The sequence below is a fragment of the Muntiacus reevesi genome, chromosome 12, assembly GCF_963930625.1.
Source record: "Muntiacus reevesi chromosome 12, mMunRee1.1, whole genome shotgun sequence".
Lineage (NCBI taxonomy): Eukaryota > Metazoa > Chordata > Mammalia > Artiodactyla > Cervidae > Muntiacus > Muntiacus reevesi.
In genome coordinates this window covers 21,873,248-21,888,219 of record NC_089260.1, presented here as the reverse complement: position 1 = coordinate 21,888,219, position 14,972 = coordinate 21,873,248, and positions in this window count along the sequence as shown.

Sequence of the window (14,972 nt, the reverse complement as noted above, 5' to 3'; positions counted from 1 at the left end):
CCAGGGGATCTCCTCAACCCAGGGATTGAACTCATGTCGCTTACATCTCCTGCATTGGCAGGTGGGTTCTTTACCCCTAGTGCCACCTGGGACGCCCAGAGTATTTTCTTATTTTTCAGTCACTCAGTCATATATGACTGTTTGCAAGCCCATGGACCACAGCACGTCAGGCTTACCTGTCCTTAACCATTTCTTGGAGTTTGTTCAAACTCATGTCCATTGAGCTGGTGATGCCATCCAACCAGCTTGTCCCCTTCTCCTGTTGCCTTCAACCGTTCCCAGCATCAGGGTCTTTTCCAATGAGTCAACTCTTCACATCAGTTGGCCAAATTATTGGAGCTTCAACTTTACCATCAGTTCTTCCAATGAATATTCAGGGTTGATTTCCTTTAATATTGACTGACCTCCTTGCCATCTAAGGGACTCTCAAGAGTCTTCTTCAGCACCACAGTTTGAAAGCATCAATTTTTCAGCACTCAACCTTTTGTATTGTCCAGCCCTCACATCTGTACATGACTACTGGAAACAACATAGCTTTGACTATACAGACATTTGTCTCTGCTTTCTAATATGCTGTCTAGGTTTATCATAGCTTTTCTTTCAAGGAGCAAGTGTCTTCCAATTTTACAGCTGCAGTCACCATCTGCAGTGATTTTGGAGCCCAGGAAAATAAAAGTCTGTCACTGTTTCTGTTGTTTTCTCACCTATTTGCCATGAAATGATGGGACTGGATGACATGATCTTCATTTTTTGAATGTTAAGTTTTAAGCCAGGTTTTCACTCTCCTCTCTCACCTTCCTCAAGAGGCTCTTTAGTTCCTCTTCATTTTCTGCCATAAGGGTGTTGTCATCTTCATATTTGAGATTACTGATAATCCTCCTAGCAATCTTGATTCCAGGTTCTGCTTCATCCAGACTGGCATTTGGCTTGATACACTCTGCATATAAGTTAAATAAGCAGGGAGACAATATACAGCCTTGACATACTCCTCTCAAATTTGGAACTTATTTGTTGTTTCATGCTCTGTTCTAACTGTTGCTTCTTGACAAGCATACAGGTTTTGCAAGAGGCAAGTAAGATTGTCTGTAATTCTTATCTCTTATCTCTTTCAGAATTGTCCAGTTTGTTGTGATCCATGCAGTCAATGATTTAGCATAGTCAATGAAGCAGAAGTAGATGCATTTCTGGAACTCTCTTGCTTTTTCAATGATTCAACAGATGTTGGCAATTTGATCTCTGATTCCTCTGCCTTTTATAAATCCATCTGTACATCTGGAATATCTCAGTACACACACTGTTGAAGCCTAGCTTGAAGGATTTGGAACATTAGCATGTGAAATGAGTGCAATTTTGTGCTAGTTTGAACATTCTTTGACATTGCTCTTCTTTGGGATTGGAATAAAAACTGACCTTTTCCAGTCCTGTGGTCACTGCTCAGTTTTCCAGATTCTTCCAGTGCTGTCATATTGAGTAGAGCACTTTAACAGAATCATCTTTTGGGATTTGAAATAGCTCAGCTGGAATTCCATCACCTCCACTAATTTTGTTAGTGGTGATGCTTCCTAAGGCCCACTTGACTTCTGACTCCAGAATGTCTGGCTCTGGGTGAGTGATCACCCCATTGTAACTATCTGGGTCATTAGGATCTTTTTTGTATAGTTCTTCTGTGTATTCTTGGCACCTCTTCTTATCTTCTGCTTCTGTTAGGTTCATACCATTCCTGTCCTTTATTGGGCCCATCTTTGCATGAAATGTTCCCTTGGTATCTCTAATTTTCTTGAAGAGATCTCTAGTCTTTCCCATTCTGTTGCTTACCTCTATTTCTTTGCATTGAACAGTGAGGAAGGCTTTCTTAACTCTTCTTGCTCTTCTTTGGAACTCTGTATCCAGATGGGTATATCTTTCCTTTCCTCCTTTGCCTTTAGCTTCTCTTTATTTCTCAGCTATTTGTAAGGCACCCCAGACAATCATTTTGCCTTTTGCATTTCTTTTTCTTGGAGATGTTTTGATCACTGCGTCCTGTACAATGTTATGAACCTCCATCCGTAGTCTTTCAGGCACTTTATCAGATCGAATCCCTTGAATCTATTTGTCACTTCCACTGTATAGTTATGAAGGATTTGATTTAGGTCATACCTGAATGGCCTAGTGGTTTTCTCTACTTTTTTCAATTTAAGTCTGAACTTTACAATAAGGAGTTCATGATCTGAGCCACAGTCAGCTCCTGGTCTTGTTTTTGCTGACTGTATAGAGCTTCTCCATCTTTGGCTGCAAAGAACATAATCAATATGATTTTGGCATTGAACATCTGGCGATGCCTATGTATAGAGTCGTCTTTTGACTTTTTGGAAGAGGATGTTTGCTATGGCCAGTGCGTTCTCTTGGCAAAACTCTGTTAGCTTTTGCCCTGCTTCGTTTTGTACTCCAAGGTCAAATTTACCTGTTACTCCAGGTATCTCTTGACTTCCTACTTTTGCATTCCAGTCTCCAATGAAAAGGACATCTTTCTTTGGTGTTAGTTCTAGAAGATCTTGTAGGCCTTCATAGAACTGTTCAACTTCAGCTTCTTTGGCATTAGTGGTTGAGTTATAGACTTGGATTACTGTGAGACTGAATGATATGCCTTGGAAACAAACCGAGATCATTCTGTTGCTTTTGAGATTGCACCCAAGTACTGTGTTTCGGGATTTGATTACAGAACTTACAGAGAATTGAGGACGCAGAGACTCTTGGAGGCACAAACAAAACCTCGTGTGCACCAGCACCCGAAGAAAGGAGCAGTGACCCCACAAGCGGCCGAGGCAGGCTTGCCTGTGAGTGTTCGGGAGTCTCTGGCAGAGGTATGGGCTGACAGTGGCCGGCTTCGGGGTCAGGATCACTGACTACAGCAGTCTTGGGAGGTGTAGGGTGCTGGTTTAAGTCCTTTTGAAGGAGGTCAACATTACTGCCATTACCCCTTCCATTGTTTAGCCTCAGGTGAAACTACAAGGAGGGAATACAGCCCCACCCATCAGCAGAAAATTGGATTAAAGACTTACAGAATATGGCCTTGCCCACCAGAACAAGACCCAGTTTTCCCCACAGCCAGTTCCTCCCATCAGAAAGGAAAACTAACCAAACTGATCACAGGGATCCCAACCTTGTCTAACTCAATAAAACAATGAGTCGTGTAGGGCCACCCAAGACTGACGGGTCATGGTGGAGAGTTCTGATGAAACGTGGTCCACTGGAGAAGGGAACAGCAAACCACTTCAGCTCTGGCACTGGGCCCACAGGGGCATTGGCCTGTATGCAGCCTGTCAGAGTCGCCCCATGGTGGCCCATGGTGGCTCACTTTTGGATGCTTCTCCAGTTGGTAACTGGACGTGGGCTGTCAGGGGAATGGCATATCCTTGGGGCCGAAACAAACTCTAAAAGACATCACAACTGCATAGCCCTCTCAATAGCTGGAGCAAAAAGCTCTTCCTTGAGGAAGATCTAGGGGTACATTTCCAAGTCCTCCATACCCAGTGACTTTATTCACATCCTTATGAACCCAAAATAATTCTGAGAAAGGTATTCTTTACTGCCTGCTCCCAGAGGAAAGGTTATACTATAAGACTGGAGCTTTGGGAAGACTTGAGTGACTTCTAAATCTTTTAACATGATTTTCTCTTGGTTATAAAAGGATGCTTGAGGGAAAAACAAAAACAAAACAGCACAAACAACCTAGCAATGTGTTGTATAAGATAATTATGACAGTTTGATAAACATAACACAAGGACTAAATCTTCAACGGAAACTTTTCCTGGAAGCCATTTTTCAGGTAAATGCAGGGCAGAAGTCAAAGCTCCTCTCCATCAACAAGTTGGTCCTCCTGTTCTTCTACTTCTTGCCCAAAGAGTGCCTGGACACTATACTACAGGGTGGTATATGCCATATACCACCCTGTAGTACATATTTATGATATGCATCTACTGCGGTATAAATGTGAGGCTTCTGAACAGTTTTGTATATAAGAAAAGGGTGGCCCCAGAAAAGGACTTGGAAGCAGGATACTCCTTTGTTTGGGATGCTCAATCTGCCTACTTCTCTTCACCTGCCTGTCTCTTCTACATCCCTTAAGACTCAACTTAGGTGTCTTGCTCCTATGCCAAGAACCTTTTTTGAACCCCTGCCCTTACAGGAGCCTGTCCATGTTGCCCTGCATGCACATGTCTCTTGATGTACTATATCCTCGTGCTCACCCTGTTGAAATTCATGTTTCCTTTTACATGGCTCTCTCCACACTCCATCCTCCCAGACATTTTGAGCTTTGGGATTTGCCTTATTCAGCTCTGTGCTGAGCTATTTTAGATATCTAGTAAATTTTACAGCCTGTCAGCTAAAAAATTTATTGGAAATTATCATATTAGTTCCCAGTTGAAATTAGGGGAAAAAAAAAAAAAAAAAAACTGGTCTTTGGAAGGGTCTTCGCATCGTAATTCCTAGCTCTCTCTTCTTTCAGTGTCTCCCTGTTTTTCCATCTCCTATCTTTTTCTTAGGTTGAACCATTTTTGTTTGTTTATTAACATAGATTCCATAATGACTCCATGCTTATTTTCTTTCATTTTAAAATTCATTTACTTTTATTGGCTGTGCAGCCTATGGGATTTTAGTCCCCTGACCAGAATTACACCTGAGTCCTTTGCATTGGAAGTATGGAGTCTGATCCACTGGAACACCAGGGAAGTCCCAGATTGAACAATTTGAAATGACATGTTATCAAATGGAGTGGTTACACGTTTCTGTTTACTGGGTCAACTTCTCAATTCATAAAAATTCCTTAAGATTTACCCCCAAACTCATACAAATGTGTAAGTGAAAATGTATTATTAGTAGTAAAAATAACTGGTGTGTATATAGACTTATATCGCCAATCTTAGCATCAATCACTGCAGAGATATTATACTTTAGTTGAAAAACAACTAGTGACAGATTACTGCAAGATGACAAATGAATCCTGACATTTATATTAATAGGTTTATAAACCAGTTACAAGGTTAAAAAGGTTAATAATTTGAGTCATCGAAAATCCATATATATAAATATCTACCTAATTTTAAAAAATACAAGTTGGATGGAGTGGGGGAATTAAAATGAAAATTACATTAGTGTAACTATAAGGCTCTATAAACTATGAGCTCTTTGATTGATAGTAAGGCTATCAAGTTCATTGTTAGCTCTGTTCCCATCACCATCACCTCCATACTCTAAAATGTAGCCTGGAAAATCACACTTGTAACAAATATATATTAGGAAAATGATTTTTTCTACTAATTAGGCCAAAGGACTAAAATTCCTGTGCCAAATCATTTTTTTAAGGTTGTACACATGGGTTTCTACTTCACCAGTTTTTGCAAAACCCAAGATGCTTAGTTCCCTAGCTGTGTCATTACTTAATCCTCCTGGGGGTCATAATACCTATCTCCCCTTCATCATCATATAATAACCTTTGTTTCTTTGAGAGGTTTCACTTAAAGTCTTCTTTGTCTGACAATAGACTAGTCAGGCAAGTATCATTTGCATAGAATTTCTTTTTTCCAATCACTCAATTTTATTCTATATAAGGCCTTAAAGTTAATATGAATCTCATGTAAAAAGTATACAATTGAACTTATAAAACCTATTCAGCCACCCTATAGATTTTTAAAATTGAAGTATAGTAGATTTACAATGGTTTCCCTGGTGGCTCACGTGGTAAAGAATTTGCCTGCCAATGCAGGAAACACGGGTTTGATCCTTGGGTTGGAAAGATCCCTTGGAGGAGGGCGTAGCAACCCACTCCAGTATTCTTGCCTGGATAAACCCATGGAAAAGGAGACTAGAGGACTACAGTTCATGGGGTCGCAAAAGAGTCAAACACAACTTAGCAACTAAACAAGTGTATCTTCAGAACTGTTGAACTTAAAGCTCAGGTGAATCACTACTAAAGTGATCCCCACTTCAGCCTTGGTTGTTTGAGAACTGAGATATTGCAGAGATTCAGCTCTCCTCAAAACTTCTTTAAAATCTTTAGGTTTTTAAAAAATTTTTTAGGAAGCACTGCTCAAATTATAAAAATAGTCTTAAAGAACTCTGCAGAAGATTTAGCTTCTACACAATGGACTTGGGTGTCTTTTTCCTTCTAGTCTGCAACATCTCTTATTCTCTGTTACAGCTTTTCTCAATCATTGGACAAAACTATTACATTCATTTGTAATAAATGTAAGTATTCTTCTAAGCAGGTAGGGTTCTGTAAATTACATCCCCCTTACCATCCTGGACACTAATACAACACTGCTGCCCTCTCAGGCTTCCCAGGTAGCTCAGTGGTAAAAGAATCTACCTGCAGTGCAGGAAACCCAGAGACACAGGATTGATCCCTGGGTCAGGAAGATCCCCTGGAGGAGAAAATGGCAACCCACTCCAGTATTCTTGCCTGGGAAATCCCATGGACAGGGAGCCTGGTGGGCTATAGTTCATGGGGTCACGAAGAGGTGGATGTGACTGAGCACAAACGGCCCTCTGGAGCTTTTTCTGCCATTCTCCAGTCCCCCCAACTCTCACCCACATACATTCAAGATTGCAAAACTTTGCCCAATCTGTATTCTCTGTTTAAAATCCTAGCTCTTTTCTTTTCTTGGCAAGATTTTATGCATCCTTGAAGATTTATCTCGAAGATAACATTTTACAAATATAACATTTTACCAAAAAAACCCTACTCTCTAAATTTCCCCTGGTGGAATTTTTCAACATTTGCTATCTCTCGGGGTAGAGTATGTTATGCTATAGTAACAAATAATGCTGAAGTCTCAGTGGCTGCTCATAAGAAAGTTTTATTTATCATCACAACATATGTCCACCACGGGTCACCTGGGTTCTCTGCTCCCTGTCATCACTCTTCTCACTCTACATCCATTATCTGGAACAGAGGTTGGCAAAATAGTGGGCAAATCTGACCTACCATCTGTGGGTTTTGTTTTTTTTTTTATGACCAATGATCTAAAAATGCTTCAAAAATTTTTTAAATGGCTAAGGTTAAAAAAAAAAGAGAATATGCACAGAAACTGTGTTGCCTACAAACTCTGAAATATTTATTAATTGTTCATTTATAGACAAAGGGAAAGAGAGAATATGGCAAATCTTGGGGAGACTTTTAAGGCTTTTACCTAGAAGTAAACATTCCATTGGATTCCCAGGTGTCCCAGTGGTTTAAAAAAAAAAAATCTGCCTGCCAATGCAGGAGATCCAAGAGACTTGGGTTCCATTGCTGGGTTGGGAAGATCCCTTATGGTAGGAAATATCAACCCACTTCAGTATTCTTGCTTGGAATATTCCATGGACAGAGGAGCCTGGCCGGCTATAACCCAAGGGGTTGCAAATAGTTGGACAAGAATGAGCACACACACACACACACACACGAACTTTCATTGACTAAAGTAAGCCCTGTGGAGGCTTTCCTGGCGGTTCAGCGGTTAAGAATCTGCCTTCCTGGGGATGCATGTTCAATCCCTGGTGGGAGAACTAAGATCCCACATGCCGCAAAGCAACTAAGCGCATGTGCCACAACTATTGAGCCCGCCTGCTGAAACAAAGATCTGACAAAGCCAAATAAAGAAATATTAAAAAATAAAAAATAAAATAAACCATGTGCCCCAAACTGACATAAGAGTCTAAGAAAGCATAATACTTCCCACAAAAGAATGAGATATTAGTAAATAAAAGCACAGTCTATCCCATCATCCAATATATATTTATATTTCTTTATTTTGATAAAATTTTTAAATCTCTAATCTTTTGAGGTTTGGTTGAGCTGTTGCATAGGCCCCACAGAGTTTCCTTAAACTGTCTACAGTAATTTTTAAAAGTAATTCTAACACTGCTGACTGACATGTGCTGGGTGTGGTGTCTATCCTGTCTTTTAGACTGTGAGCCCCTCTTGGTAGCTCCAGCAGCACTTAGTCCATTGCCTACTACATAATAGATCCTCAACACATGTTTATCAAATAAGTAAATAATTATCATACTCACTGAATAGAGAATTTTGATATGAAGAACTTGACAAGAAGGACTGATGGTGTTATGCTTTCCAAGATTTATTGGAAATACAGTTGCAGACTTCTGATTAAATGATAAATTGGGTGATGGACCACCGTATTATAGACTAAAATGGGAAAGGTGCTGTATTCAGTGGTTCACAATAGATTTTGGAGTCTGAGAAACCTAGGTTTGAATCCTACTCTAGTCTATCATTTACCTGTTTTGTGACAAAATAGCTAATATTTATTGTTCAAGATTGGAGAAGGAAATGGCAACCCTCTCCAGTACTCTAGCCTGGAAAATTCCATGGGCGGGGGAGCCTGGCAAGCTGCAGTTCGTAGGGCTGCAAAAAGTCAGACACGACTGAGCGGCTACTTTCACTTTCATTGTTTAAGATAAACCGTCTTATTCAAACCATAAGACAATCCCTTAAGATGTAGAAACTGAGCCCACAAGAGAAAAAAAAAAAAATTGTCCAAAATCCCATTGTCTCACCTCTCAGTTGGATTCCAGAGCTCAACAAAACTTGAGATAGGTCATTTAATCTTTTAAGAACTTGGCCTACATCTCTAAAAATGAGGAAAATGAAATACCTATTCCTATGGTCATCATGATGACTTAATGAGAAAATGTGAATTCCTAACATTTATGAAAAGGTGAATATTAGCTGTTCTGAAGGTAAGAGTTAGAGATTTTGGCTCAGAGGGTAAAGCATCTGCCTGCAATGCAAGAAACCCGGGTTCAATTCCCGGGTCAGAAAGATCCCCTGGAGAAGGAAATAGCATCCCACTCCAGTACCCTTGCCTGGAAAATCCCATGGATGGAGATGCCTGGTAGGCTACAGTCCATGGAGTTGCAAAGAGTCAGACACAACTGAGTGACTTCACTTTCTACTTTCTACTGCATCTAGCACATCAAGTCCTGTATTTAAGCTGTGTAATACAGTCTGGCTCATCCAAGCTCTTTAGGATCCCTATGCTGCTCTTGGTCTTCCTGGTGGCTCAGTGGGAAAGAACCCACCTGCAAATGTAGGAGATGCAGGTTTGATCCCTGGGTTGGGAAGGTCCTCCGGAGAAGGAAATGGCAACACATTTCATTCAGTACTCTTACCTGAATACTGTCCATGGAAATCCCACAGACAGAGAAGCCTGCCAGACTATAGTCCATGGGGTCACAAAAGAGTCAGACATGACTTAGCAAATAAAGAACAATATTGTTCTTAGTTGGAACTTGGATGCTGCTCTCAACACCGTTTCCCACTGTCTAGATTGGAAATAGCTATAGGCTATATAGCACCGTTGGAGAAGGAAATGGCAACCCACTCCAGTACTCTTGCCTATAAAATTCCATGGATGGAGGAGCCTGGTGGGGTCGCAAAGAGTCTGACATGACTGAGCAACTTCACTTATATAGCACCATAGTTAAAAAGTTTATTTCAGTGAAGAACATTTCAATGAAATGTTAAAGAACGCATGGAGAAGTGCTGAATACTAAATATCTCTGGCCACAGTGCCTAATTACAAGTGTTCTAGGAGTCAAACTTAAAGCACTCTGCTAAAAGAGAGAAAGTGAGAGTGAAGTCACTCAGTCATGTCTGACTGTGACCCCATGGACATAGCCCACCAGGCTTCTCTGTCCATGGGGTTCTCCAGAGAAGAATACTGGAGTGGGTTGCCATTTCCTTCTCCAGGGGATCTTCCCAACCCAGGGATCAAACCCAGGTCTCCCACATTGCAGGCAGATTCTTTACCATCTGAGCCATCAGGGAAGCCATAGTAGTAATAATAAAATTTAATGGGGGGAGGAGTTTGGGGAAGGAATGGAGTGGGAGGTTGGGGTTAGCAGATATAAGTTTTTATATATAGAATGGATAAACAACAAGGTCCTATTGTATAGCACAGAAAACTCTATTCAATATTCTATGACAAATCATGATAGAAAAGAATATTTTAAAAAGAATATATATAATATTTGTATGTATATGTATAATAGAATCACTTTGCTGCATAGCAGTAATTAACACAACATTGTAAATCAGCTATACTTCAATAAACTTTTTTTTAAAGATTAATGAGTTTTTAATCATATACTTGACAATGTGCTTTATACAGAGTATAAAACTGATTTACAAAGGTATTGCAAGTGTCCTCAATATTACAGAATTATAGATAAGTGGGGCATAGAGATGTCTGTCTGGAATTGAAACAGAGGAGAAGAAATTTTAGAGTTGGGAGTAGAAAATGTTAACAGGTTCAGAAAAAATGTATGAAGATGGGGAATAAGTATTACTGACAACCTTACCAATATCTAGGAAAGACTTAAGACTTATACCAAAATCTAGAAAAGGTCTAAGTCCCATATATTTTATTATCAGAAAGAAATTTTCAAAGCCAAATTTTCCCTATCTTTGTCAATAGGGAATCTTCATTTTGCTTGCTTTAGACCTGATGACTTACAATATCACAAATTGGGGACTTGGAAGTTCTATTTCTCTACATAACTGCAACTCCCATCAAGCATATTCAAGACTTTTTCTATAGACTACCTGCCAGACTCAAAGTCTAAATCCACTTTGATTCCCTGGGCTACAGAAGTTATTATTGTTAATCATCTTAATGAGCATATGGAAAATCTTTTAAGATCAATTTTTACTCAGCAAGATATAATTTGATCCTTTTCCTATGTTTTACTTATCAGAGCTATGTGTCTTATATTGGAACAAATCATTTATTACATATCTATTGAAAAGTCTATGTTTTTCTGTTCCTCTCCAAAAGAAGAGTACCATGGAATGCACCATAAAATGTAGCTTTTGTTTTATTGAAGTTTTTATTATTAGTATTGATTTGCAACAATCAAATAGCTTAGGACAGAATTTTAGAATGGGGTAAAATATTTGCCTATTGCTAAATGCCCTTATTTTGAACAAAAGTCACCACACACATGTAATTATCTAAGATATACTTAAATAACAAGTGAATCAACCCTGTGTAAACAGAATATTGGAGTCCTCACTCTACATGTACTTATATTCACATTTATACACTCGACCATAAATAAGTTTATATTCAAACAACTAAACTATAAAATCAACACTTAATACTTAAAAAAATATGTGATGTGATATTAAAATAAAAATATTTTTTAAGGCTACAAGCTGATTTGCTACAACATTTCTAAAGATAGCTATGCTCAAAGGAAACCATAAATAAAACAAAAAGACAGCCTAAGGAAAGGGATAAAATGTTTGGAAACAATATGACTGACAAGAATTTAATCTCCAAAATATACAAACAACTTATACAACTCAAAATGAAAAAAACAAACAAACCAATCAAAACATGGGCAGAAGACCTAAGTAGATATATCTCCGAAGAAGACATGCAGATGGGCAACAGGCTGGACGTCTTTTCATGTGGCCATCTCTTCATCTTTCAAGACAAAAGATGGACATCTATGTGAAAAGATGCCCAACATCACTAGTTATTAGAGAAATGCAAATCAAAACTACAAGGTATCACCTCACACTGGTCAAAATGGGCATCGTCAGAGTCTACAAATAATAAATACTGGAGAGGGTGTGGAGAAAATGGAACCCTCCTATAATGTTGGTGGGAATGTAAATTGGTGCAGCCACTATGGAGAACAGTATGGAGGTTCCTTATAAAAATAAAATAAATTTACCATATGACCCAGAAATCCCACTACCGGATATATACCTGGAGAAAACTGTAATATGACAATACACATGCACCCTAATATTCACAGAAGTGCTATTTACCACAGATAAGACATGAAAGTAACCTAAATGTCCATCCACAGATTGAGGGATAAAGAAGATGTAGTACAAATATACAATGGAATACTACGCAGTCATAAAATAATGAAGTAATGCCATTTGTAGCAACATGGAGGGACCTAGAGATTATCATACTAAGTGAAGTAAGTCAGAGAGAGAAAGACAAATATTGTATGATATCATGTATATGTGGAATTAAATAAATGGTACAAATGAACTTATTTATAAAACAGAAACAGACATAGAAAACAAATTTATAGTTACCAAAGGGAGAAGAGGGGGAGGGATGAATTACAAGTTTGGAATTAGCAGATACAAACTGTGTATGCATGCTAAGTCATTTCAGTCATGTTCAATTCTTTGCAACCCTATGGACTGTAGCCCACCAGGCTCCTCTGTTCATGGGGATTCTCCAAGCAAGAATATTGGAATGGGTTACCATGGCCTCCTCCAGGGCATCTTCCTGACCCAGTGATTGAACTCAGGTCTCTTATGTCTCCCTCATTGGCAGGCAGGTTCTTTACTAGCACCACCTGGGAAGCTCAAACTATTATATATAAAACAGACAAACAACAAGTTTCTACTGCATAGCACAGGGAACTATATTCAATATTTTGTAACAAACTATAATGGAAAAGAATATGAGAAAGAATGTGTATATATGTACGACTGAATCACTTGGTTGTACACCAGAAATATAACATTGTAAACTAACTACACTTCAATTTGAAAAAATTTTTAATAAAGAAAAAAAGGTGTCTGCTGATATCAGTTGCATCTCTTAGAAGCCTGACATGAATTTTTATGATTAATTTTAAAATTAGGTAATCCCGTAGAAGAATTTTGCATTAGATTGTTTCTTAGTACCTGTGTGTACTAAGTGTTAGCTTCATCAGTGCCTCAACCCTTGCCAGTTTGAAGGAAGCTGAAATTTCCCTGTTGCTTTGAGGATACTCCATCTCACAGAAGATGTTTTCAGCCAGTAATGAGCCAAATCCGTTATTCCTATCAAAGGCTACATTGCCTCTCTCCTGAGGCTGACAACTGGGAGCGTCTTCAAAATGGGCTTCAATTCTGTGTTGCCCGATCACCTCCAAGCTCAGCATTTTGTCTTCTCAAGGAGACTAAACTGTGCTTAAAGAGGTGACTCAGACAATATTTTTGCTTTCCTACCTTCTTAAAATGATGAAAAGAAGAAAACATTTCTGTGTCTTTCTGCCAGGTTAAAAAACACTGAGATGTTTACTTTCTCTCTACTGAACTTGAGTCGGTGTGATGAATGTGCTTCTAATTCAGTGCTGTGTCTCACTTTGAGAAGAACTGAGTTTTATTGTTGCAAGGCATTCTTGTTTCATGATACTGACTTGTGTGTCAGCAGAAATAGTCATAATTGAATAACAAGTAGTTATTTATGAAGTTACTTGTCTCTCACTCTTCCTCTGAAGTCACTTTCAATTGTAGGGGATAATAAAAAAAATTTTTATCCTTTCTCAATTTCTAGTGTGATAGATATAACACACACTTTAAAGGTCAAATGTTTATACAACGTAAATGAGTTTGAGGGGTGGTCAACCTCTCCGGATGTTATAGGGAGTGTACTGTGAAAACAATAACAAGTCATTTAACATTTATAATTATATATACTGTGCTTAGTCACTCAGTCATGTCCGACTCTTTGCAACCACATGGATTGTAGCTTGCAAGGCTCCTCTCTCCATGGGGATTCTTGAGGTAAGAATATTGGAGTAGTTGCCATGCCCTCCTCCAGGAGATCTTCCCAACCCAGGGATCAAACCCAGGTCTCCCATATTGCAGGTGGATTCTTTACCATCTGAGCCACCAGGGAAACTCAAGAATACTGGCCTGGGTAGCCTATCCCTTCTCTAGGACATCTACCCAACCAAGGAATTGAATTGGGGTCTCCTGTGTTGCCAGCAGATTCTTTTCCAGTTGAGCTAGCAGGGAAGCCCTAAAATTAAGTATACACATTTTATAAATACACATATTGCAAGAGAATTCCTGAAAAACATCTACTTCTGCTTCATTGACTATGCTAAAGCCTTTGATTGTGTGGATCACAACAAACTGGAAAATTCTTAGAGAAATGGGAATACCAGACTATCTTACCTGCCTCCTGAGAAATCTCTCTGCCGGTCAAGAAGCAACAGTGAGAACTGGACATGAAACAACGGACTGGCTCAAAACTGGGAAGGGAGTACATCAGGGCTGTATATGTCACCCTGTTTATTTAACTTCTATGCAGAGTACATCGTGCAAATGCTGGCCTGGATGAAACACAAGCTGGAATCAGGATTGCTGGGAGAAATATCAATAACCTCAGATATGCAGATGACACCACCCTTATGGCAGAAAGTGGAGAGGAACTAAAGAGCCTCTTGATGAAAGTGAAAGAGGAGAGTGAAAAAGTTGGCTTAAATCCCAACATTCAAGAAACAAAGATCATGGCATCCAGTCCCATCACTTCATGGCAAATAGATTGGTAAACAGTGAGAGTCTTTATATTTTTGGGCTCCAAGATCACTGAAGATGGTGACTGCAGCCATGAAATTAAAAGACATGTGCTCCTGGGAAGAAAACCTATGACAAACCTAGACAGCATATTAAAAAGCAGAGACATTACTTTGCCAACAAAGGTCCATCTAGTCAAAGCTATGGTTTTTCCAGTAATCATGTATGGATGTGACAGTTGGACTATAAAGAAAGCTGAATACCAAAGAATTGATGCTTTTGAATCCTTGGACTGCAGAGAGATCAAACCAGTCAATCCTACAGGAAATAAAACCTGAATATTCATTGGAAGGAATGATGATGAAGCTAAAGTTCCAATACTTTGGCCACCTGATGCATAGAGCTAACTCAGAGAAGATCCTGATGCTGGGAAATATTGAAGGCAAGAGGAGAAGGGGACTACAGAGGATGAGATGGTTGGATAGCCTCACTGATTCAATGCACATGAGTTTGAGCAAGCTCCAGGAGTTGGTGGTGGACAGGGAAGCCTGGCGTGCTGCAGCCCAAGGGTTGCAAAGAGTCTGACACAACTGATCAACTGAACTGCACTGATATTGTAAGTATGTATGCCTTCATATGTTGAAATATATACTAGATAGATATA